We start from the raw sequence: 23,576 nt of genomic DNA, 5'->3' as shown, positions 1-23,576 counted from the left end.
TGTGTTCCTGCATAACAACAGATTCAAACTGACGTGAAAAGGGTTGAATGATCCCTCTCCGACTCGCACAGCTGCTGGGATGTGCCCGTCTACAATATCAATTTCTCAGCAGTTAACGATAGCCCATCAATCCAGACAAAAATCACTGGTAAACTGAGTCTATCTTCTCAGACTGGATTCAGCTACAAATGTATCTGTGAGTGCGTGGGAATATATGATCGGTTATGATTGGGTCAAATTACCATGAGCTACTTGACATTACTGCAATTTCGATTCTTGCTTTGCTAAATGATTTCACCCATTGCTCGAAACAGGACAACTTTCACGTTTACACGGAACATGAAACACACCGGACTACAGGGAAAATGCACAAAGCTGAGCAGGCCGTGTCCCAAATCATACCGTGCAGCATAGTTTCAGTCACTGTGTCTGTTTTGCAGAATAAGGTTCCCAAAGAATGTTCCACCCTAAAACCGGAGGTAGCATTACAATCCGAGAACGACAGATTACATTGTGAGGAAGGTCTGACCTCGGGGCCGGTTCGAGATGTCACTTTCCTTGCCTTTTACCTTAACCGTGCAATTTGCTGCAGAGATTATCACACCTGGACATGAGCCTCATCGATACCAAAAGAGTTGGAAACCTGTGTGTGAATCGATGAAAAAGCGCGACTCAATAAAGTTTAACAAGTTCCATGGTGCTTTTTAGAAATGCAGTTTCTGTTCACCTCAATCCAAAAGGCAGTTTCTGAACATAGTAACAGAAGTCAGAAGGTAATTACCTCACCCCACCCCCACTCCGGAAGAGGTGCTAACTGCCCTTGATTGCTTTTTGTTCACGATGTGAAGAGCTCTCACGCCTGAGTCACCGTCACGTCTCTGGTTGCTGAGTGAATCACAAAGAAGGACGTTCTCCAGAGCTGCAACTGCCTCACTTCCCCACTCGCCCTCCCCGTTTCCATTTTCCTGCTCGTCAGTGATGTAAAGAAAACCAAATGGATGCGATGTCATTCTGTCGCCTCTCTGTCGATTCCTCCGTTTCAGTTCCAACGTGGCTTAGATCTCGGGGCGCACCTTAATACTAGCGACGCTATGAAAGCACAGGTCCAGAGGTTCCTCTGAGAGTGTAATTTTTTTCATTGCTGTTGCTGATTGAATGAGCCACTAACGTGCGAACTGCTCCAAAACATGATTCAGGACCTCTGGTGCCAATTCTCGCACGTTGAATAACGACAGACACCTTCCAAATGAGGTCTTTCAGAGACGACTTTGGGATACATTTGACAGACAGACTAGTTGAGGAATCCGTGGTGCACTGTGACACCAGCACATCAGCTTCTTCCCTGTCTTTGAACCGGGCCGCCTGCGCAAGGAATGCGAATGCGGTAATGCTTTTCGTGGAAGGATCAGAAGGGGGTAACGACACTCTCAAACAGAATGGCATATGATAGGAAACAGGTTGGAGAAAAACTTTACAATGCTTTGCACAGTAATTAAATGGAATTGCATTGCATTGCACTACGAGAGAAGATTTGTTCAAGCAAACTCGAAAGCAGGTTTGCAGATGGGAAAGCAAGCAAGAAAGCTCCGTTCTTGTCGATGTCAAAGGCTGCGGTTGAAGAGCAGAGCAGTTTCTGCCCAGTTTCGAACTGGGGACCTTTCGCGTGTAAGGCGAACGTGATGACCACTACACTACAGAAACAAGCCTCGGTCGCCCCCGCTGCAGCTCAGTGGCATCCGGCACTGAAAGTTGAAGCCATTCTACCTTTCACCTTTCTGTTTCCGTTAGCTCGTTGTTTAATGGGACTTGTTTAATTTTGGCGATGTGGTGAGCATGGACGAGATACACCGAAGTGTCTGTTTCCACGCGGTGTACCCCAATAACGTTGTGTTGCTTACACCTGCTTTAAAGAATTACGTTTTTGCGGAGCTTACCGTCGCAGTCTGTGGCAAAATCATTTAGTCTGTTCGACTGCTCACGGGAAAGGTAGCATTGTGAAACACTGCAGAAACGTACGACTTCCTTACTTTTGCTCCGACTGACCATACTCCGTGAAAGTTTCCCAGATTCTCAGCTGGAAGTTACCTCAGAAACCCTGTTAATTCGTAATGTATTGAGCGAATCGCAAAACAGAAAGCATTTAACACGGAACACAAACAAAACTGGAAAACCAAATGCATTTTCAGACACAGCGAGCATGAATGCTAAATGTGAGACAGTCCGGGGGCATGAGCCATACAGTAATCACACAACTAACAACAGGGCAATTCCAAACTACTCTTTCAAACATACTGGAGCCTGAGTGCACCACCACTTCCCAGACAATGCTGCAAAGAGACAAAGAAAGAACATAATAAGAATGGGCCATAAAAAGTGAATTTCACCAATCACAGTCTCGATTAGATTACCTTTCCCTTCCGATGTCTCCAGGACGGAAATGACTGAAGTGGGAGAAATTCAATAACATATGACATCGAAATACATTGGAACGATTTTCTCATTGGCCAGAAAACCAAATAACGACGAGTCGAGTCACCGTAGGACTCTGTTTCGCAACAACGATGAAATAACAGTCTCCATTCGGTTCCAGTAAAAGCTCAACTTGCCTGGAACAGAAAGCAACAGTAGAGCTGCTGGCGATTTTCCGTGCGGGAAGCGAACACGATCACGACAGCACAGACACTTTGGAAAATTCGGCACTTTTCCACACCGCAGTCAATTCCCCGGGAAGCAAACTCATTTTCCTTCTGTTTTAAACAGAAATGAGGCAGGGATTGAAGCAGCATTTAAACCAGCTGTTCCGTTGGAGCTGTTCAGCAGAAATGGCAGCGGTGGGATTCGAACCCACGCCTCTATCGAGTCTGGAGCCTTAATCCAGCGCCTTAGACCGCTCGGCCACACTACCAGCACGCCCGCGAGTCCATTTTCTTGCACTTCCAATTGTGTTCCTGCATAACAACAGATTCAAACTGACGTGAAAAGGGTTGAATGATCCCTCTCCGACTCGCACAGCTGCTGGGATGTGCCCGTCTACAATATCAATTTCTCAGCAGTTAACGATAGCCCATCAATCCAGACAAAAATCACTGGTAAACTGAGTCTATCTTCTCAGACTGGATTCAGCTACAAATGTATCTGTGAGTGCGTGGGAATATATGATCGGTTATGATTGGGTCAAATTACCATGAGCTACTTGACATTACTGCAATTTCGATTCTTGCTTTGCTAAATGATTTCACCCATTGCTCGAAACAGGACAACTTTCACGTTTACACGGAACATGAAACACACCGGACTACAGGGAAAATGCACAAAGCTGAGCAGGCCGTGTCCCAAATCATACCGTGCAGCATAGTTTCAGTCACTGTGTCTGTTTTGCAGAATAAGGTTCCCAAAGAATGTTCCACCCTAAAACCGGAGGTAGCATTACAATCCGAGAACGACAGATTACATTGTGAGGAAGGTCTGACCTCGGGGCCGGTTCGAGATGTCACTTTCCTTGCCTTTTACCTTAACCGTGCAATTTGCTGCAGAGATTATCACACCTGGACATGAGCCTCATCGATACCAAAAGAGTTGGAAACCTGTGTGTGAATCGATGAAAAAGCGCGACTCAATAAAGTTTAACAAGTTCCATGGTGCTTTTTAGAAATGCAGTTTCTGTTCACCTCAATCCAAAAGGCAGTTTCTGAACATAGTAACAGAAGTCAGAAGGTAATTACCTCACCCCACCCCCACTCCGGAAGAGGTGCTAACTGCCCTTGATTGCTTTTTGTTCACGATGTGAAGAGCTCTCACGCCTGAGTCACCGTCACGTCTCTGGTTGCTGAGTGAATCACAAAGAAGGACGTTCTCCAGAGCTGCAACTGCCTCACTTCCCCACTCGCCCTCCCCGTTTCCATTTTCCTGCTCGTCAGTGATGTAAAGAAAACCAAATGGATGCGATGTCATTCTGTCGCCTCTCTGTCGATTCCTCCGTTTCAGTTCCAACGTGGCTTAGATCTCGGGGCGCACCTTAATACTAGCGACGCTATGAAAGCACAGGTCCAGAGGTTCCTCTGAGAGTGTAATTTTTTTCATTGCTGTTGCTGATTGAATGAGCCACTAACGTGCGAACTGCTCCAAAACATGATTCAGGACCTCTGGTGCCAATTCTCGCACGTTGAATAACGACAGACACCTTCCAAATGAGGTCTTTCAGAGACGACTTTGGGATACATTTGACAGACAGACTAGTTGAGGAATCCGTGGTGCACTGTGACACCAGCACATCAGCTTCTTCCCTGTCTTTGAACCGGGCCGCCTGCGCAAGGAATGCGAATGCGGTAATGCTTTTCGTGGAAGGATCAGAAGGGGGTAACGACACTCTCAAACAGAATGGCATATGATAGGAAACAGGTTGGAGAAAAACTTTACAATGCTTTGCACAGTAATTAAATGGAATTGCATTGCATTGCATTGCACTACGAGAGAAGATTTGTTCAAGCAAACTCGAAAGCAGGTTTGCAGATGGGAAAGCAAGCAAGAAAGCTCCGTTCTTGTCGATGTCAAAGGCTGCGGTTGAAGAGCAGAGCAGTTTCTGCCCAGTTTCGAACTGGGGACCTTTCGCGTGTAAGGCGAACGTGATGACCACTACACTACAGAAACAAGCCTCGGTCGCCCCCGCTGCAGCTCAGTGGCATCCAGCACTGAAAGTTGAAGCCATTCTACCTTTCACCTTTCTGTTTCCGTTAGCTCGTTGTTTAATGGGACTTGTTTAATTTTGGCGATGTGGTGAGCATGGACGAGATACACCGAAGTGTCTGTTTCCACGCGGTGTACCCCAATAACGTTGTGTTGCTTACACCTGCTTTAAAGAATTACGTTTTTGCGGAGCTTACCGTCGCAGTCTGTGGCAAAATCATTTAGTCTGTTCGACTGCTCACGGGAAAGGTAGCATTGTGAAACACTGCAGAAACGTACGACTTCCTTACTTTTGCTCCGACTGACCATACTCCGTGAAAGTTTCCCAGATTCTCAGCTGGAAGTTACCTCAGAAACCCTGTTAATTCGTAATGTATTGAGCGAATCGCAAAACAGAAAGCATTTAACACGGAACACAAACAAAACTGGAAAACCAAATGCATTTTCAGACACAGCGAGCATGAATGCTAAATGTGAGACAGTCCGGGGGCATGAGCCATACAGTAATCACACAACTAACAACAGGGCAATTCCAAACTACTCTTTCAAACATACTGGAGCCTGAGTGCACCACCACTTCCCAGACAATGCTGCAAAGAGACAAAGAAAGAACATAATAAGAATGGGCCATAAAAAGTGAATTTCACCAATCACAGTCTCGATTAGATTACCTTTCCCTTCCGATGTCTCCAGGACGGAAATGACTGAAGTGGGAGAAATTCAATAACATATGACATCGAAATACATTGGAACGATTTTCTCATTGGCCAGAAAACCAAATAACGACGAGTCGAGTCACCGTAGGACTCTGTTTCGCAACAACGATGAAATAACAGTCTCCATTCGGTTCCAGTAAAAGCTCAACTTGCCTGGAACAGAAAGCAACAGTAGAGCTGCTGGCGATTTTCCGTGCGGGAAGCGAACACGATCACGACAGCACAGACACTTTGGAAAATTCGGCACTTTTCCACACCGCAGTCAATTCCCCGGGAAGCAAACTCATTTTTCTTCTCTTTTAAACAGAAATGAGGCAGGGATTGAAGCAGCATTTAAACCAGCTGTTCCGTTGGAGCTGTTCAGCAGAAATGGCAGCGGTGGGATTCGAACCCACGCCTCTATCGAGTCTGGAGCCTTAATCCAGCGCCTTAGACCGCTCGGCCACACTACCAGCACGCCCGCGAGTTCATTTTCTTGCACTTCCAATTGTGTTCCTGCATAACAACAGATTCAAACTGACGTGAAAAGGGTTGAATGATCCCTTTCCGACTCGCACAGCTGCTGGGATGTGCCCGTCTACAATATCAATTTCTCAGCAGTTAACGATAGCCCATCAATCCAGACAAAAATCACTGGTAAACTGAGTCTATCTTCTCAGACTGGATTCAGCTACAAATGTATCTGTGAGTGCGTGGGAATATATGATCGGTTATGATTGGGTCAAATTACCATGAGCTACTTGACATTACTGCAATTTCGATTCTTGCTTTGCTAAATGATTTCACCCATTGCTCGAAACAGGACAACTTTCACGTTTACACGGAACATGAAACACACCGGACTACAGGGAAAATGCACAAAGCTGAGCAGGCCGTGTCCCAAATCATACCGTGCAGCATAGTTTCAGTCACTGTGTCTGTTTTGCAGAATAAGGTTCCCAAAGAATGTTCCACCCTAAAACCGGAGGTAGCATTACAATCCGAGAACGACAGATTACATTGTGAGGAAGGTCTGACCTCGGGGCCGGTTCGAGATGTCACTTTCCTTGCCTTTTACCTTAACCGTGCAATTTGCTGCAGAGATTATCACACCTGGACATGAGCCTCATCGATACCAAAAGAGTTGGAAACCTGTGTGTGAATCGATGAAAAAGCGCGACTCAATAAAGTTTAACAAGTTCCATGGTGCTTTTTAGAAATGCAGTTTCTGTTCACCTCAATCCAAAAGGCAGTTTCTGAACATAGTAACAGAAGTCAGAAGGTAATTACCTCACCCCACCCCCACTCCGGAAGAGGTGCTAACTGCCCTTGATTGCTTTTTGTTCACGATGTGAAGAGCTCTCACGCCTGAGTCACCGTCACGTCTCTGGTTGCTGAGTGAATCACAAAGAAGGACGTTCTCCAGAGCTGCAACTGCCTCACTTCCCCACTCGCCCTCCCCGTTTCCATTTTCCTGCTCGTCAGTGATGTAAAGAAAACCAAATGGATGCGATGTCATTCTGTCGCCTCTCTGTCGATTCCTCCGTTTCAGTTCCAACGTGGCTTAGATCTCGGGGCGCACCTTAATACTAGCGACGCTATGAAAGCACAGGTCCAGAGGTTCCTCTGAGAGTGTAATTTTTTTCATTGCTGTTGCTGATTGAATGAGCCACTAACGTGCGAACTGCTCCAAAACATGATTCAGGACCTCTGGTGCCAATTCTCGCACGTTGAATAACGACAGACACCTTCCAAATGAGGTCTTTCAGAGACGACTTTGGGATACATTTGACAGACAGACTAGTTGAGGAATCCGTGGTGCACTGTGACACCAGCACATCAGCTTCTTCCCTGTCTTTGAACCGGGCCGCCTGCGCAAGGAATGCGAATGCGGTAATGCTTTTCGTGGAAGGATCAGAAGGGGGTAACGACACTCTCAAACAGAATGGCATATGATAGGAAACAGGTTGGAGAAAAACTTTACAATGCTTTGCACAGTAATTAAATGGAATTGCATTGCATTGCATTGCACTACGAGAGAAGATTTGTTCAAGCAAACTCGAAAGCAGGTTTGCAGATGGGAAAGCAAGCAAGAAAGCTCCGTTCTTGTCGATGTCAAAGGCTGCGGTTGAAGAGCAGAGCAGTTTCTGCCCAGTTTCGAACTGGGGACCTTTCGCGTGTAAGGCGAACGTGATGACCACTACACTACAGAAACAAGCCTCGGTCGCCCCCGCTGCAGCTCAGTGGCATCCAGCACTGAAAGTTGAAGCCATTCTACCTTTCACCTTTCTGTTTCCGTTAGCTCGTTGTTTAATGGGACTTGTTTAATTTTGGCGATGTGGTGAGCATGGACGAGATACACCGAAGTGTCTGTTTCCACGCGGTGTACCCCAATAACGTTGTGTTGCTTACACCTGCTTTAAAGAATTACGTTTTTGCGGAGCTTACCGTCGCAGTCTGTGGCAAAATCATTTAGTCTGTTCGACTGCTCACGGGAAAGGTAGCATTGTGAAACACTGCAGAAACGTACGACTTCCTTACTTTTGCTCCGACTGACCATACTCCGTGAAAGTTTCCCAGATTCTCAGCTGGAAGTTACCTCAGAAACCCTGTTAATTCGTAATGTATTGAGCGAATCGCAAAACAGAAAGCATTTAACACGGAACACAAACAAAACTGGAAAACCAAATGCATTTTCAGACACAGCGAGCATGAATGCTAAATGTGAGACAGTCCGGGGGCATGAGCCATACAGTAATCACACAACTAACAACAGGGCAATTCCAAACTACTCTTTCAAACATACTGGAGCCTGAGTGCACCACCACTTCCCAGACAATGCTGCAAAGAGACAAAGAAAGAACATAATAAGAATGGGCCATAAAAAGTGAATTTCACCAATCACAGTCTCGATTAGATTACCTTTCCCTTCCGATGTCTCCAGGACGGAAATGACTGAAGTGGGAGAAATTCAATAACATATGACATCGAAATACATTGGAACGATTTTCTCATTGGCCAGAAAACCAAATAACGACGAGTCGAGTCACCGTAGGACTCTGTTTCGCAACAACGATGAAATAACAGTCTCCATTCGGTTCCAGTAAAAGCTCAACTTGCCTGGAACAGAAAGCAACAGTAGAGCTGCTGGCGATTTTCCGTGCGGGAAGCGAACACGATCACGACAGCACAGACACTTTGGAAAATTCGGCACTTTTCCACACCGCAGTCAATTCCCCGGGAAGCAAACTCATTTTCCTTCTGTTTTAAACAGAAATGAGGCAGGGATTGAAGCAGCATTTAAACCAGCTGTTCCGTTGGAGCTGTTCAGCAGAAATGGCAGCGGTGGGATTCGAACCCACGCCTCTATCGAGTCTGGAGCCTTAATCCAGCGCCTTAGACCGCTCGGCCACACTACCAGCACGCCCGCGAGTCCATTTTCTTGCACTTCCAATTGTGTTCCTGCATAACAACAGATTCAAACTGACGTGAAAAGGGTTGAATGATCCCTCTCCGACTCGCACAGCTGCTGGGATGTGCCCGTCTACAATATCAATTTCTCAGCAGTTAACGATAGCCCATCAATCCAGACAAAAATCACTGGTAAACTGAGTCTATCTTCTCAGACTGGATTCAGCTACAAATGTATCTGTGAGTGCGTGGGAATATATGATCGGTTATGATTGGGTCAAATTACCATGAGCTACTTGACATTACTGCAATTTCGATTCTTGCTTTGCTAAATGATTTCACCCATTGCTCGAAACAGGACAACTTTCACGTTTACACGGAACATGAAACACACCGGACTACAGGGAAAATGCACAAAGCTGAGCAGGCCGTGTCCCAAATCATACCGTGCAGCATAGTTTCAGTCACTGTGTCTGTTTTGCAGAATAAGGTTCCCAAAGAATGTTCCACCCTAAAACCGGAGGTAGCATTACAATCCGAGAACGACAGATTACATTGTGAGGAAGGTCTGACCTCGGGGCCGGTTCGAGATGTCACTTTCCTTGCCTTTTACCTTAACCGTGCAATTTGCTGCAGAGATTATCACACCTGGACATGAGCCTCATCGATACCAAAAGAGTTGGAAACCTGTGTGTGAATCGATGAAAAAGCGCGACTCAATAAAGTTTAACAAGTTCCATGGTGCTTTTTAGAAATGCAGTTTCTGTTCACCTCAATCCAAAAGGCAGTTTCTGAACATAGTAACAGAAGTCAGAAGGTAATTACCTCACCCCACCCCCACTCCGGAAGAGGTGCTAACTGCCCTTGATTGCTTTTTGTTCACGATGTGAAGAGCTCTCACGCCTGAGTCACCGTCACGTCTCTGGTTGCTGAGTGAATCACAAAGAAGGACGTTCTCCAGAGCTGCAACTGCCTCACTTCCCCACTCGCCCTCCCCGTTTCCATTTTCCTGCTCGTCAGTGATGTAAAGAAAACCAAATGGATGCGATGTCATTCTGTCGCCTCTCTGTCGATTCCTCCGTTTCAGTTCCAACGTGGCTTAGATCTCGGGGCGCACCTTAATACTAGCGACGCTATGAAAGCACAGGTCCAGAGGTTCCTCTGAGAGTGTAATTTTTTTCATTGCTGTTGCTGATTGAATGAGCCACTAACGTGCGAACTGCTCCAAAACATGATTCAGGACCTCTGGTGCCAATTCTCGCACGTTGAATAACGACAGACACCTTCCAAATGAGGTCTTTCAGAGACGACTTTGGGATACATTTGACAGACAGACTAGTTGAGGAATCCGTGGTGCACTGTGACACCAGCACATCAGCTTCTTCCCTGTCTTTGAACCGGGCCGCCTGCGCAAGGAATGCGAATGCGGTAATGCTTTTCGTGGAAGGATCAGAAGGGGGTAACGACACTCTCAAACAGAATGGCATATGATAGGAAACAGGTTGGAGAAAAACTTTACAATGCTTTGCACAGTAATTAAATGGAATTGCATTGCATTGCATTGCACTACGAGAGAAGATTTGTTCAAGCAAACTCGAAAGCAGGTTTGCAGATGGGAAAGCAAGCAAGAAAGCTCCGTTCTTGTCGATGTCAAAGGCTGCGGTTGAAGAGCAGAGCAGTTTCTGCCCAGTTTCGAACTGGGGACCTTTCGCGTGTAAGGCGAACGTGATGACCACTACACTACAGAAACAAGCCTCGGTCGCCCCCGCTGCAGCTCAGTGGCATCCAGCACTGAAAGTTGAAGCCATTCTACCTTTCACCTTTCTGTTTCCGTTAGCTCGTTGTTTAATGGGACTTGTTTAATTTTGGCGATGTGGTGAGCATGGACGAGATACACCGAAGTGTCTGTTTCCACGCGGTGTACCCCAATAACGTTGTGTTGCTTACACCTGCTTTAAAGAATTACGTTTTTGCGGAGCTTACCGTCGCAGTCTGTGGCAAAATCATTTAGTCTGTTCGACTGCTCACGGGAAAGGTAGCATTGTGAAACACTGCAGAAACGTACGACTTCCTTACTTTTGCTCCGACTGACCATACTCCGTGAAAGTTTCCCAGATTCTCAGCTGGAAGTTACCTCAGAAACCCTGTTAATTCGTAATGTATTGAGCGAATCGCAAAACAGAAAGCATTTAACACGGAACACAAACAAAACTGGAAAACCAAATGCATTTTCAGACATAGCGAGCATGAATGCTAAATGTGAGACAGTCCGGGGGCATGAGCCATACAGTAATCACACAACTAACAACAGGGCAATTCCAAACTACTCTTTCAAACATACTGGAGCCTGAGTGCACCACCACTTCCCAGACAATGCTGCAAAGAGACAAAGAAAGAACATAATAAGAATGGGCCATAAAAAGTGAATTTCACCAATCACAGTCTCGATTAGATTACCTTTCCCTTCCGATGTCTCCAGGACGGAAATGACTGAAGTGGGAGAAATTCAATAACATATGACATCGAAATACATTGGAACGATTTTCTCATTGGCCAGAAAACCAAATAACGACGAGTCGAGTCACCGTAGGACTCTGTTTCGCAACAACGATGAAATAACAGTCTCCATTCGGTTCCAGTAAAAGCTCAACTTGCCTGGAACAGAAAGCAACAGTAGAGCTGCTGGCGATTTTCCGTGCGGGAAGCGAACACGATCACGACAGCACAGACACTTTGGAAAATTCGGCACTTTTCCACACCGCAGTCAATTCCCCGGAAAGCAAACTCATTTTCCTTCTGTTTTAAACAGAAATGAGGCAGGGATTGAAGCAGCATTTAAACCAGCTGTTCCGTTGGAGCTGTTCAGCAGAAATGGCAGCGGTGGGATTCGAACCCACGCCTCTATCGAGTCTGGAGCCTTAATCCAGCGCCTTAGACCGCTCGGCCACACTACCAGCACGCCCGCGAGTCCATTTTCTTGCACTTCCAATTGTGTTCCTGCATAACAACAGATTCAAACTGACGTGAAAAGGGTTGAATGATCCCTCTCCGACTCGCACAGCTGCTGGGATGTGCCCGTCTACAATATCAATTTCTCAGCAGTTAACGATAGCCCATCAATCCAGACAAAAATCACTGGTAAACTGAGTCTATCTTCTCAGACTGGATTCAGCTACAAATGTATCTGTGAGTGCGTGGGAATATATGATCGGTTATGATTGGGTCAAATTACCATGAGCTACTTGACATTACTGCAATTTCGATTCTTGCTTTGCTAAATGATTTCACCCATTGCTCGAAACAGGACAACTTTCACGTTTACACGGAACATGAAACACACCGGACTACAGGGAAAATGCACAAAGCTGAGCAGGCCGTGTCCCAAATCATACCGTGCAGCATAGTTTCAGTCACTGTGTCTGTTTTGCAGAATAAGGTTCCCAAAGAATGTTCCACCCTAAAACCGGAGGTAGCATTACAATCCGAGAACGACAGATTACATTGTGAGGAAGGTCTGACCTCGGGGCCGGTTCGAGATGTCACTTTCCTTGCCTTTTACCTTAACCGTGCAATTTGCTGCAGAGATTATCCCACCTGGACATGAGCCTCATCGATACCAAAAGAGTTGGAAACCTGTGTGTGAATCGATGAAAAAGCGCGACTCAATAAAGTTTAACAAGTTCCATGGTGCTTTTTAGAAATGCAGTTTCTGTTCACCTCAATCCAAAAGGCAGTTTCTGAACATAGTAACAGAAGTCAGAAGGTAATTACCTCACCCCACCCCCACTCCGGAAGAGGTGCTAACTGCCCTTGATTGCTTTTTGTTCACGATGTGAAGAGCTCTCACGCCTGAGTCACCGTCACGTCTCTGGTTGCTGAGTGAATCACAAAGAAGGACGTTCTCCAGAGCTGCAACTGCCTCACTTCCCCACTCGCCCTCCCCGTTTCCATTTTCCTGCTCGTCAGTGATGTAAAGAAAACCAAATGGATGCGATGTCATTCTGTCGCCTCTCTGTCGATTCCTCCGTTTCAGTTCCAACGTGGCTTAGATCTCGGGGCGCACCTTAATACTAGCGACGCTATGAAAGCACAGGTCCAGAGGTTCCTCTGAGAGTGTAATTTTTTTCATTGCTGTTGCTGATTGAATGAGCCACTAACGTGCGAACTGCTCCAAAACATGATTCAGGACCTCTGGTGCCAATTCTCGCACGTTGAATAACGACAGACACCTTCCAAATGAGGTCTTTCAGAGACGACTTTGGGATACATTTGACAGACAGACTAGTTGAGGAATCCGTGGTGCACTGTGACACCAGCACATCAGCTTCTTCCCTGTCTTTGAACCGGGCCGCCTGCGCAAGGAATGCGAATGCGGTAATGCTTTTCGTGGAAGGATCAGAAGGGGGTAACGACACTCTCAAACAGAATGGCATATGATAGGAAACAGGTTGGAGAAAAACTTTACAATGCTTTGCACAGTAATTAAATGGAATTGCATTGCATTGCATTGCACTACGAGAGAAGATTTGTTCAAGCAAACTCGAAAGCAGGTTTGCAGATGGGAAAGCAAGCAAGAAAGCTCCGTTCTTGTCGATGTCAAAGGCTGCGGTTGAAGAGCAGAGCAGTTTCTGCCCAGTTTCGAACTGGGGACCTTTCGCGTGTAAGGCGAACGTGATGACCACTACACTACAGAAACAAGCCTCGGTCGCCCCCGCTGCAGCTCAGTGGCATCCAGCACTGAAAGTTGAAGCCATTCTACCTTTCACCTTTCTGTTTCCGTTAGCTCGTTGTTTAATGGGACTTGTTTAATTTTGGCGATGTGGTGAGCATGGACGAGATACACCGAAGTGTCTGTTTCCACGCGGTGTACCCCAATAACGTTGTGTTGCTTACACCTGCTTTAAAGAATTACGTTTTTGCGGAGCTTACCGTCGCAGTCTGTGGCAAAATCATTTAGTCTGTTCGACTGCTCACGGGAAAGGTAGCATTGTGAAACACTGCAGAAACGTACGACTTCCTTACTTTTGCTCCGACTGACCATACTCCGTGAAAGTTTCCCAGATTCTCAGCTGGAAGTTACCTCAGAAACCCTGTTAATTCGTAATGTATTGAGCGAATCGCAAAACAGAAAGCATTTAACACGGAACACAAACAAAACTGGAAAACCAAATGCATTTTCAGACATAGCGAGCATGAATGCTAAATGTGAGACAGTCCGGGGGCATGAGCCATACAGTAATCACACAACTAACAACAGGGCAATTCCAAACTACTCTTTCAAACATACTGGAGCCTGAGTGCACCACCACTTCCCAGACAATGCTGCAAAGAGACAAAGAAAGAACATAATAAGAATGGGCCATAAAAAGTGAATTTCACCAATCACAGTCTCGATTAGATTACCTTTCGCTTCCGATGTCTCCAGGACGGAAATGACTGAAGTGGGAGAAATTCAATAACATATGACATCGAAATACATTGGAACGATTTTCTCATTGGCCAGAAAACCAAATAACGACGAGTCGAGTCACCGTAGGACTCTGTTTCGCAACAACGATGAAATAACAGTCTCCATTCGGTTCCAGTAAAAGCTCAACTTGCCTGGAACAGAAAGCAACAGTAGAGCTGCTGGCGATTTTCCGTGCGGGAAGCGAACACGATCACGACAGCACAGACACTTTGGAAAATTCGGCACTTTTCCACACCGCAGTCAATTCCCCGGGAAGCAAACTCATTTTTCTTCTGTTTTAAAGAGAAATGAGGCAGGGATTGAAGCAGCATTTAAACCAGCTGTTCCGTTGGAGCTGTTCAGCAGAAATGGCAGCGGTGGGATTCGAACCCACGCCTCTATCGAGTCTGGAGCCTTAATCCAGCGCCTTAGACCGCTCGGCCACACTACCAGCACGCCCGCGAGTTCATTTTCTTGCACTTCCAATTGTGTTCCTGCATAACAACAGATTCAAACTGACGTGAAAAGGGTTGAATGATCCCTCTCCGACTCGCACAGCTGCTGGGATGTGCCCGTCTACAATATCAATTTCTCAGCAGTTAACGATAGCCCATCAATCCAGACAAAAATCACTGGTAAACTGAGTCTATCTTCTCAGACTGGATTCAGCTACAAATGTATCTGTGAGTGCGTGGGAATATATGATCGGTTATGATTGGGTCAAATTACCATGAGCTACTTGACATTACTGCAATTTCGATTCTTGCTTTGCTAAATGATTTCACCCATTGCTCGAAACAGGACAACTTTCACGTTTACACGGAACATGAAACACACCGGACTACAGGGAAAATGCACAAAGCTGAGCAGGCCGTGTCCCAAATAATACCGTGCAGCATAGTTTCAGTCACTGTGTCTGTTTTGCAGAATAAGGTTCCCAAAGAATGTTCCACCCTAAAACCGGAGGTAGCATTACAATCCGAGAACGACAGATTACATTGTGAGGAAGGTCTGACCTCGGGGCCGGTTCGAGATGTCACTTTCCTTGCCTTTTACCTTAACCGTGCAATTTGCTGCAGAGATTATCACACCTGGACATGAGCCTCATCGATACCAAAAGAGTTGGAAACCTGTGTGTGAATCGATGAAAAAGCGCGACTCAATAAAGTTTAACAAGTTCCATGGTGCTTTTTAGAAATGCAGTTTCTGTTCACCTCAATCCAAAAGGCAGTTTCTGAACATAGTAACAGAAGTCAGAAGGTAATTACCTCACCCCACCCCCACTCCGGAAGAGGTGCTAACTGCCCTTGATTGCTTTTTGTTCACGATGTGAAGAGCTCTCACGCCTGAGTCACCGTCACGTCTCTGGTTGCTGAGTGAATCACAAAGAAGGACGTTCTCCAGAGCTGCAACTGCCTCACTTCCCCACTCGCCCTCCCCGTTTCCATTTTCCTGCTCGTCAGTGATGTAAAGAAAACCAAATGGATGCGATGTCATTCTGTCGCCTCTCTGTCGATTCCTCCGTTTCAGTTCCAACGTGGCTTAGATCTCGGGGCGCACCTTAATACTAGCGACGCTATGAAAGCACAGGTCCAGAGGTTCCTCTGAGAGTGTAATTTTTTTCATTGCTGTTGCTGATTGAATGAGCCACTAACGTGCGAACTGCTCCAAAACATGATTCAGGACCTCTGGTGCCAATTCTCGCACGTTGAATAACGACAGACACCTTCCAAATGAGGTCTTTCAGAGACGACTTTGGGATACATTTGACAGACAGACTAGTTGAGGAATCCGTGGTGCACTGTGACACCAGCACATCAGCTTCTTCCCTGTCTTTGAACCGGGCCGCCTGCGCAAGGAATGCGAATGCGGTAATGCTTTTCGTGGAAGGATCAGAAGGGGGTAACGACACTCTCAAACAGAATGGCATATGATAGGAAACAGGTTGGAGAAAAACTTTACAATGCTTTGCACAGTAATTAAATGGAATTGCATTGCATTGCATTGCACTACGAGAGAAGATTTGTTCAAGCAAACTCGAAAGCAGGTTTGCAGATGGGAAAGCAAGCAAGAAAGCTCCGTTCTTGTCGATGTCAAAGGCTGCGGTTGAAGAGCAGAGCAGTTTCTGCCCAGTTTCGAACTGGGGACCTTTCGCGTGTAAGGCGAACGTGATGACCACTACACTACAGAAACAAGCCTCGGTCGCCCCCGCTGCAGCTCAGTGGCATCCAGCACTGAAAGTTGAAGCCATTCTACCTTTCACCTTTCTGTTTCCGTTAGCTCGTTGTTTAATGGGACTTGTTTAATTTTGGCGATGTGGTGAGCATGGACGAGATACACCGAAGTGTCTGTTTCCACGCGGTGTACCCCAATAACGTTGTGTTGCTTACACCTGCTTTAAAGAATTACGTTTTTGCGGAGCTTACCGTCGCAGTCTGTGGCAAAATCATTTAGTCTGTTCGACTGCTCACGGGAAAGGTAGCATTGTGAAACACTGCAGAAACGTACGACTTCCTTACTTTTGCTCCGACTGACCATACTCCGTGAAAGTTTCCCAGATTCTCAGCTGGAAGTTACCTCAGAAACCCTGTTAATTCGTAATGTATTGAGCGAATCGCAAAACAGAAAGCATTTAACACGGAACACAAACAAAACTGGAAAACCAAATGCATTTTCAGACACAGCGAGCATGAATGCTAAATGTGAGACAGTCCGGGGGCATGAGCCATACAGTAATCACACAACTAACAACAGGGCAATTCCAAACTACTCTTTCAAACATACTGGAGCCTGAGTGCACCACCACTTCCCAGACAATGCTGCAAAGAGACAAAGAAAGAACATAATAAGAATGGGCCATAAAAAGTGAATTTCACCAATCACAGTCTCGATTAGATTACCTTTCCCTTCCGATGTCTCCAGGACGGAAATGACTGAAGTGGGAGAAATTCAATAACATATGACATCGAAATACATTGGAACGATTTTCTCATTGGCCAGAAAACCAAATAACGACGAGTCGAGTCACCGTAGGACTCTGTTTCGCAACAAGGATGAAATAACAGTCTCCATTCGGTTCCAGTAAAAGCTCAACTTGCCTGGAACAGAAAGCAACAGTAGAGCTGCTGGCGATTTTCCGTGCGGGAAGCGAACACGATCACGACAGCACAGACACTTTGGAAAATTCGGCACTTTTCCACACCGCAGTCAATTCCCCGGGAAGCAAACTCATTTTCCTTCTGTTTTAAACAGAAATGAGGCAGGGATTGAAGCAGCATTTAAACCAGCTGTTCCGTTGGAGCTGTTCAGCAGAAATGGCAGCGGTGGGATTCGAACCCACGCCTCTATCGAGTCTGGAGCCTTAATCCAGCGCCTTAGACCGCTCGGCCACACTACCAGCACGCCCGCGAGTCCATTTTCTTGCACTTCCAATTGTGTTCCTGCATAACAACAGATTCAAACTGACGTGAAAAGGGTTGAATGATCCCTCTCCGACTCGCACAGCTGCTGGGATGTGCCCGTCTACAATATCAATTTCTCAGCAGTTAACGATAGCCCATCAATCCAGACAAAAATCACTGGTAAACTGAGTCTATCTTCTCAGACTGGATTCAGCTACAAATGTATCTGTGAGTGCGTGGGAATATATGATCGGTTATGATTGGGTCAAATTACCATGAGCTACTTGACATTACTGCAATTTCGATTCTTGCTTTGCTAAATGATTTCACCCATTGCTCGAAACAGGACAACTTTCACGTTTACACGGAACATGAAACACACCGGACTACAGGGAAAATGCACAAAGCTGAGCAGGCCGTGTCCCAAATCATACCGTGCAGCATAGTTTCAGTCACTGTGTCTGTTTTGCAGAATAAGGTTCCCAAAGAATGTTCCACCCTAAAACCGGAGGTAGCATTACAATCCGAGAACGACAGATTACATTGTGAGGAAGGTCTGACCTCGGGGCCGGTTCGAGATGTCACTTTCCTTGCCTTTTACCTTAACCGTGCAATTTGCTGCAGAGATTATCACACCTGGACATGAGCCTCATCGATACCAAAAGAGTTGGAAACCTGTGTGTGAATCGATGAAAAAGCGCGACTCAATAAAGTTTAACAAGTTCCATGGTGCTTTTTAGAAATGCAGTTTCTGTTCACCTCAATCCAAAAGGCAGTTTCTGAACATAGTAACAGAAGTCAGAAGGTAATTACCTCACCCCACCCCCACTCCGGAAGAGGTGCTAACTGCCCTTGATTGCTTTTTGTTCACGATGTGAAGAGCTCTCACGCCTGAGTCACCGTCACGTCTCTGGTTGCTGAGTGAATCACAAAGAAGGACGTTCTCCAGAGCTGCAACTGCCTCACTTCCCCACTCGCCCTCCCCGTTTCCATTTTCCTGCTCGTCAGTGATGTAAAGAAAACCAAATGGATGCGATGTCATTCTGTCGCCTCTCTGTCGATTCCTCCGTTTCAGTTCCAACGTGGCTTAGATCTCGGGGCGCACCTTAATACTAGCGACGCTATGAAAGCACAGGTCCAGAGGTTCCTCTGAGAGTGTAATTTTTTTCATTGCTGTTGCTGATTGAATGAGCCACTAACGTGCGAACTGCTCCAAAACATGATTCAGGACCTCTGGTGCCAATTCTCGCACGTTGAATAACGACAGACACCTTCCAAATGAGGTCTTTCAGAGACGACTTTGGGATACATTTGACAGACAGACTAGTTGAGGAATCCGTGGTGCACTGTGACACCAGCACATCAGCTTCTTCCCTGTCTTTGAACCGGGCCGCCTGCGCAAGGAATGCGAATGCGGTAATGCTTTTCGTGGAAGGATCAGAAGGGGGTAACGACACTCTCAAACAGAATGGCATATGATAGGAAACAGGTTGGAGAAAAACTTTACAATGCTTTGCACAGTAATTAAATGGAATTGCATTGCATTGCATTGCACTACGAGAGAAGATTTGTTCAAGCAAACTCGAAAGCAGGTTTGCAGATGGGAAAGCAAGCAAGAAAGCTCCGTTCTTGTCGATGTCAAAGGCTGCGGTTGAAGAGCAGAGCAGTTTCTGCCCAGTTTCGAACTGGGGACCTTTCGCGTGTAAGGCGAACGTAATGACCACTACACTACAGAAACAAGCCTCGGTCGCCCCCGCTGCAGCTCAGTGGCATCCAGCACTGAAAGTTGAAGCCATTCTACCTTTCACCTTTCTGTTTCCGTTAGCTCGTTGTTTAATGGGACTTGTTTAATTTTGGCGATGTGGTGAGCATGGACGAGATACACCGAAGTGTCTGTTTCCACGCGGTGTACCCCAATAACGTTGTGTTGCTTACACCTGCTTTAAAGAATTACGTTTTTGCGGAGCTTACCGTCGCAGTCTGTGGCAAAATCATTTAGTCTGTTCGACTGCTCACGGGAAAGGTAGCATTGTGAAACACTGCAGAAACGTACGACTTCCTTACTTTTGCTCCGACTGACCATACTCCGTGAAAGTTTCCCAGATTCTCAGCTGGAAGTTACCTCAGAAACCCTGTTAATTCGTAATGTATTGAGCGAATCGCAAAACAGAAAGCATTTAACACGGAACACAAACAAAACTGGAAAACCAAATGCATTTTCAGACATAGCGAGCATGAATGCTAAATGTGAGACAGTCCGGGGGCATGAGCCATACAGTAATCACACAACTAACAACAGGGCAATTCCAAACTACTCTTTCAAACATACTGGAGCCTGAGTGCACCACCACTTCCCAGACAATGCTGCAAAGAGACAAAGAAAGAACATAATAAGAATGGGCCATAAAAAGTGAATTTCACCAATCACAGTCTCGATTAGATTACCTTTCCCTTCCGATGTCTCCAGGACGGAAATGACTGAAGTGGGAGAAATTCAATAACATATGACATCGAAATACATTGGAACGATTTTCTCATTGGCCAGAAAACCAAATAACGACGAGTCGAGTCACCGTAGGACTCTGTTTCGCAACAAGGATGAAATAACAGTCTCCATTCGGTTCCAGTAAAAGCTCAACTTGCCTGGAACAGAAAGCAACAGTAGAGCTGCTGGCGATTTTCCGTGCGGGAAGCGAACACGATCACGACAGCACAGACACTTTGGAAAATTCGGCACTTTTCCACACCGCAGTCAATTCCCCGGGAAGCAAACTCATTTTCCTTCTGTTTTAAACAGAAATGAGGCAGGGATTGAAGCAGCATTTAAGCCAGCTGTTCCGTTGGAGCTGTTCAGCAGAAATGGCAGCGGTGGGATTCGAACCCACGCCTCTATCGAGTCTGGAGCCTTAATCCAGCGCCTTAGACCGCTCGGCCACACTACCAGCACGCCCGCGAGTCCATTTTCTTGCACTTCCAATTGTGTTCCTGCATAACAACAGATTCAAACTGACGTGAAAAGGGTTGAATGATCCCTCTCCGACTCGCACAGCTGCTGGGATGTGCCCGTCTACAATATCAATTTCTCAGCAGTTAACGATAGCCCATCAATCCAGACAAAAATCACTGGTAAACTGAGTCTATCTTCTCAGACTGGATTCAGCTACAAATGTATCTGTGAGTGCGTGGGAATATATGATCGGTTATGATTGGGTCAAATTACCATGAGCTACTTGACATTACTGCAATTTCGATTCTTGCTTTGCTAAATGATTTCACCCATTGCTCGAAACAGGACAACTTTCACGTTTACACGGAACATGAAACACACCGGACTACAGGGAAAATGCACAAAGCTGAGCAGGCCGTGTCCCAAATCATACCGTGCAGCATAGTTTCAGTCACTGTGTCTGTTTTGCAGAATAAGGTTCCCAAAGAATGTTCCACCCTAAAACCGGAGGTAGCATTACAATCCGAGAACGACAGATTACATTGTGAGGAAGGTCTGACCTCGGGGCCGGTTCGAGATGTCACTTTCCTTGCCTTTTACCTTAACCGTGCAATTTGCTGCAGAGATTATCCCACCTGGACATGAGCCTCATCGATACCAAAAGAGTTGGAAACCTGTGTGTGAATCGATGAAAAAGCGCGACTCAATAAAGTTTAACAAGTTCCATGGTGCTTTTTAGAAATGCAGTTTCTGTTCACCTCAATCCAAAAGGCAGTTTCTGAACATAGTAACAGAAGTCAGAAGGTAATTACCTCACCCCACCCCCACTCCGGAAGAGGTGCTAACTGCCCTTGATTGCTTTTTGTTCACGATGTGAAGAGCTCTCACGCCTGAGTCACCGTCACGTCTCTGGTTGCTGAGTGAATCACAAAGAAGGACGTTCTCCAGAGCTGCAACTGCCTCACTTCCCCACTCGCCCTCCCCGTTTCCATTTTCCTGCTCGTCAGTGATGTAAAGAAAACCAAATGGATGCGATGTCATTCTGTCGCCTCTCTGTCGATTCCTCCGTTTCAGTTCCAACGTGGCTTAGATCTCGGGGCGCACCTTAATACTAGCGACGCTATGAAAGCACAGGTCCAGAGGTTCCTCTGAGAGTGTAATTTTTTTCATTGCTGTTGCTGATTGAATGAGCCACTAACGTGCGAACTGCTCCAAAACATGATTCAGGACCTCTGGTGCCAATTCTCGCACGTTGAATAACGACAGACACCTTCCAAATGAGGTCTTTCAGAGACGACTTTGGGATACATTTGACAGACAGACTAGTTGAGGAATCCGTGGTGCACTGTGACACCAGCACATCAGCTTCTTCCCTGTCTTTGAACCGGGCCGCCTGCGCAAGGAATGCGAATGCGGTAATGCTTTTCGTGGAAGGATCAGAAGGGGGTAACGACACTCTCAAACAGAATGGCATATGATAGGAAACAGGTTGGAGAAAAACTTTACAATGCTTTGCACAGTAATTAAATGGAATTGCATTGCATTGCATTGCACTACGAGAGAAGATTTGTTCAAGCAAACTCGAAAGCAGGTTTGCAGATGGGAAAGCAAGCAAGAAAGCTCCGTTCTTGTCGATGTCAAAGGCTGCGGTTGAAGAGCAGAGCAGTTTCTGCCCAGTTTCGAACTGGGGACCTTTCGCGTGTAAGGCGAACGTGATGACCACTACACTACAGAAACAAGCCTCGGTCGCCCCCGCTGCAGCTCAGTGGCATCCAGCACTGAAAGTTGAAGCCATTCTACCTTTCACCTTTCTGTTTCCGTTAGCTCGTTGTTTAATGGGACTTGTTTAATTTTGGCGATGTGGTGAGCATGGACGAGATACACCGAAGTGTCTGTTTCCACGCGGTGTACCCCAATAACGTTGTGTTGCTTACACCTGCTTTAAAGAATTACGTTTTTGCGGAGCTTACCGTCGCAGTCTGTGGCAAAATCATTTAGTCTGTTCGACTGCTCACGGGAAAGGTAGCATTGTGAAACACTGCAGAAACGTACGACTTCCTTACTTTTGCTCCGACTGACCATACTCCGTGAAAGTTTCCCAGATTCTCAGCTGGAAGTTACCTCAGAAACCCTGTTAATTCGTAATGTATTGAGCGAATCGCAAAACAGAAAGCATTTAACACGGAACACAAACAAAACTGGAAAACCAAATGCATTTTCAGACATAGCGAGCATGAATGCTAAATGTGAGACAGTCCGGGGGCATGAGCCATACAGTAATCACACAACTAACAACAGGGCAATTCCAAACTACTCTTTCAAACATACTGGAGCCTGAGTGCACCACCACTTCCCAGACAATGCTGCAAAGAGACAAAGAAAGAACATAATAAGAATGGGCCATAAAAAGTGAATTTCACCAATCACAGTCTCGATTAGATTACCTTTCGCTTCCGATGTCTCCAGGACGGAAATGACTGAAGTGGGAGAAATTCAATAACATATGACATCGAAATACATTGGAACGATTTTCTCATTGGCCAGAAAACCAAATAACGACGAGTCGAGTCACCGTAGGACTCTGTTTCGCAACAACGATGAAATAACAGTCTCCATTCGGTTCCAGTAAAAGCTCAACTTGCCTGGAACAGAAAGCAACAGTAGAGCTGCTGGCGATTTTCCGTGCGGGAAGCGAACACGATCACGACAGCACAGACACTTTGGAAAATTCGGCACTTTTCCACACCGCAGTCAATTCCCCGGGAAGCAAACTCATTTTTCTTCTGTTTTAAAGAGAAATGAGGCAGGGATTGAAGCAGCATTTAAACCAGCTGTTCCGTTGGAGCTGTTCAGCAGAAATGGCAGCGGTGGGATTCGAACCCACGCCTCTATCGAGTCTGGAGCCTTAATCCAGCGCCTTAGACCGCTCGGCCACACTACCAGCACGCCCGCGAGTTCATTTTCTTGCACTTCCAATTGTGTTCCTGCAT

General features: G+C 46.2%; 16 non-coding genes across 16 annotated transcripts; all 16 read right to left on the bottom strand.

The window, feature by feature from the left end:
* Window positions 1–1,628: 1,628 nt before the first annotated feature.
* On the bottom strand, window positions 1,629–1,701 carry trnav-uac (transfer RNA valine (anticodon UAC)). Its single transcript has one exon. It is a non-coding gene; the product is annotated as a tRNA-Val (tRNA).
* Window positions 1,702–2,823: 1,122 nt separating this feature from the next.
* Window positions 2,824–2,905, bottom strand: trnal-aag (transfer RNA leucine (anticodon AAG)). The gene has a single exon. It is a non-coding gene; the product is annotated as a tRNA-Leu (tRNA).
* Window positions 2,906–4,574: 1,669 nt separating this feature from the next.
* On the bottom strand, window positions 4,575–4,647 carry trnav-uac (transfer RNA valine (anticodon UAC)). The gene has a single exon. It is a non-coding gene; the product is annotated as a tRNA-Val (tRNA).
* A 1,122-nt stretch (window positions 4,648–5,769) lies between these two features.
* On the bottom strand, window positions 5,770–5,851 carry trnal-aag (transfer RNA leucine (anticodon AAG)). Its single transcript has one exon. It is a non-coding gene; the product is annotated as a tRNA-Leu (tRNA).
* A 1,669-nt stretch (window positions 5,852–7,520) lies between these two features.
* On the bottom strand, window positions 7,521–7,593 carry trnav-uac (transfer RNA valine (anticodon UAC)). Its single transcript has one exon. It is a non-coding gene; the product is annotated as a tRNA-Val (tRNA).
* Window positions 7,594–8,715: 1,122 nt separating this feature from the next.
* trnal-aag (transfer RNA leucine (anticodon AAG)) lies at window positions 8,716–8,797 on the bottom strand. Its single transcript has one exon. It is a non-coding gene; the product is annotated as a tRNA-Leu (tRNA).
* A 1,669-nt stretch (window positions 8,798–10,466) lies between these two features.
* trnav-uac (transfer RNA valine (anticodon UAC)) lies at window positions 10,467–10,539 on the bottom strand. The gene has a single exon. It is a non-coding gene; the product is annotated as a tRNA-Val (tRNA).
* A 1,122-nt stretch (window positions 10,540–11,661) lies between these two features.
* trnal-aag (transfer RNA leucine (anticodon AAG)) lies at window positions 11,662–11,743 on the bottom strand. The gene has a single exon. It is a non-coding gene; the product is annotated as a tRNA-Leu (tRNA).
* Window positions 11,744–13,412: 1,669 nt separating this feature from the next.
* On the bottom strand, window positions 13,413–13,485 carry trnav-uac (transfer RNA valine (anticodon UAC)). The gene has a single exon. It is a non-coding gene; the product is annotated as a tRNA-Val (tRNA).
* Window positions 13,486–14,607: 1,122 nt separating this feature from the next.
* On the bottom strand, window positions 14,608–14,689 carry trnal-aag (transfer RNA leucine (anticodon AAG)). Its single transcript has one exon. It is a non-coding gene; the product is annotated as a tRNA-Leu (tRNA).
* A 1,669-nt stretch (window positions 14,690–16,358) lies between these two features.
* trnav-uac (transfer RNA valine (anticodon UAC)) lies at window positions 16,359–16,431 on the bottom strand. Its single transcript has one exon. It is a non-coding gene; the product is annotated as a tRNA-Val (tRNA).
* Window positions 16,432–17,553: 1,122 nt separating this feature from the next.
* On the bottom strand, window positions 17,554–17,635 carry trnal-aag (transfer RNA leucine (anticodon AAG)). The gene has a single exon. It is a non-coding gene; the product is annotated as a tRNA-Leu (tRNA).
* Window positions 17,636–19,304: 1,669 nt separating this feature from the next.
* On the bottom strand, window positions 19,305–19,377 carry trnav-uac (transfer RNA valine (anticodon UAC)). The gene has a single exon. It is a non-coding gene; the product is annotated as a tRNA-Val (tRNA).
* A 1,122-nt stretch (window positions 19,378–20,499) lies between these two features.
* Window positions 20,500–20,581, bottom strand: trnal-aag (transfer RNA leucine (anticodon AAG)). The gene has a single exon. It is a non-coding gene; the product is annotated as a tRNA-Leu (tRNA).
* Window positions 20,582–22,250: 1,669 nt separating this feature from the next.
* Window positions 22,251–22,323, bottom strand: trnav-uac (transfer RNA valine (anticodon UAC)). Its single transcript has one exon. It is a non-coding gene; the product is annotated as a tRNA-Val (tRNA).
* Window positions 22,324–23,445: 1,122 nt separating this feature from the next.
* Window positions 23,446–23,527, bottom strand: trnal-aag (transfer RNA leucine (anticodon AAG)). The gene has a single exon. It is a non-coding gene; the product is annotated as a tRNA-Leu (tRNA).
* Window positions 23,528–23,576: the final 49 nt, after the last annotated feature.

This window comes from Chiloscyllium punctatum, chromosome 18 (assembly GCF_047496795.1).
Source record: "Chiloscyllium punctatum isolate Juve2018m chromosome 18, sChiPun1.3, whole genome shotgun sequence".
Lineage (NCBI taxonomy): Eukaryota > Metazoa > Chordata > Chondrichthyes > Orectolobiformes > Hemiscylliidae > Chiloscyllium > Chiloscyllium punctatum.
This window is presented reverse-complemented; position numbering and strand designations above follow the sequence as displayed.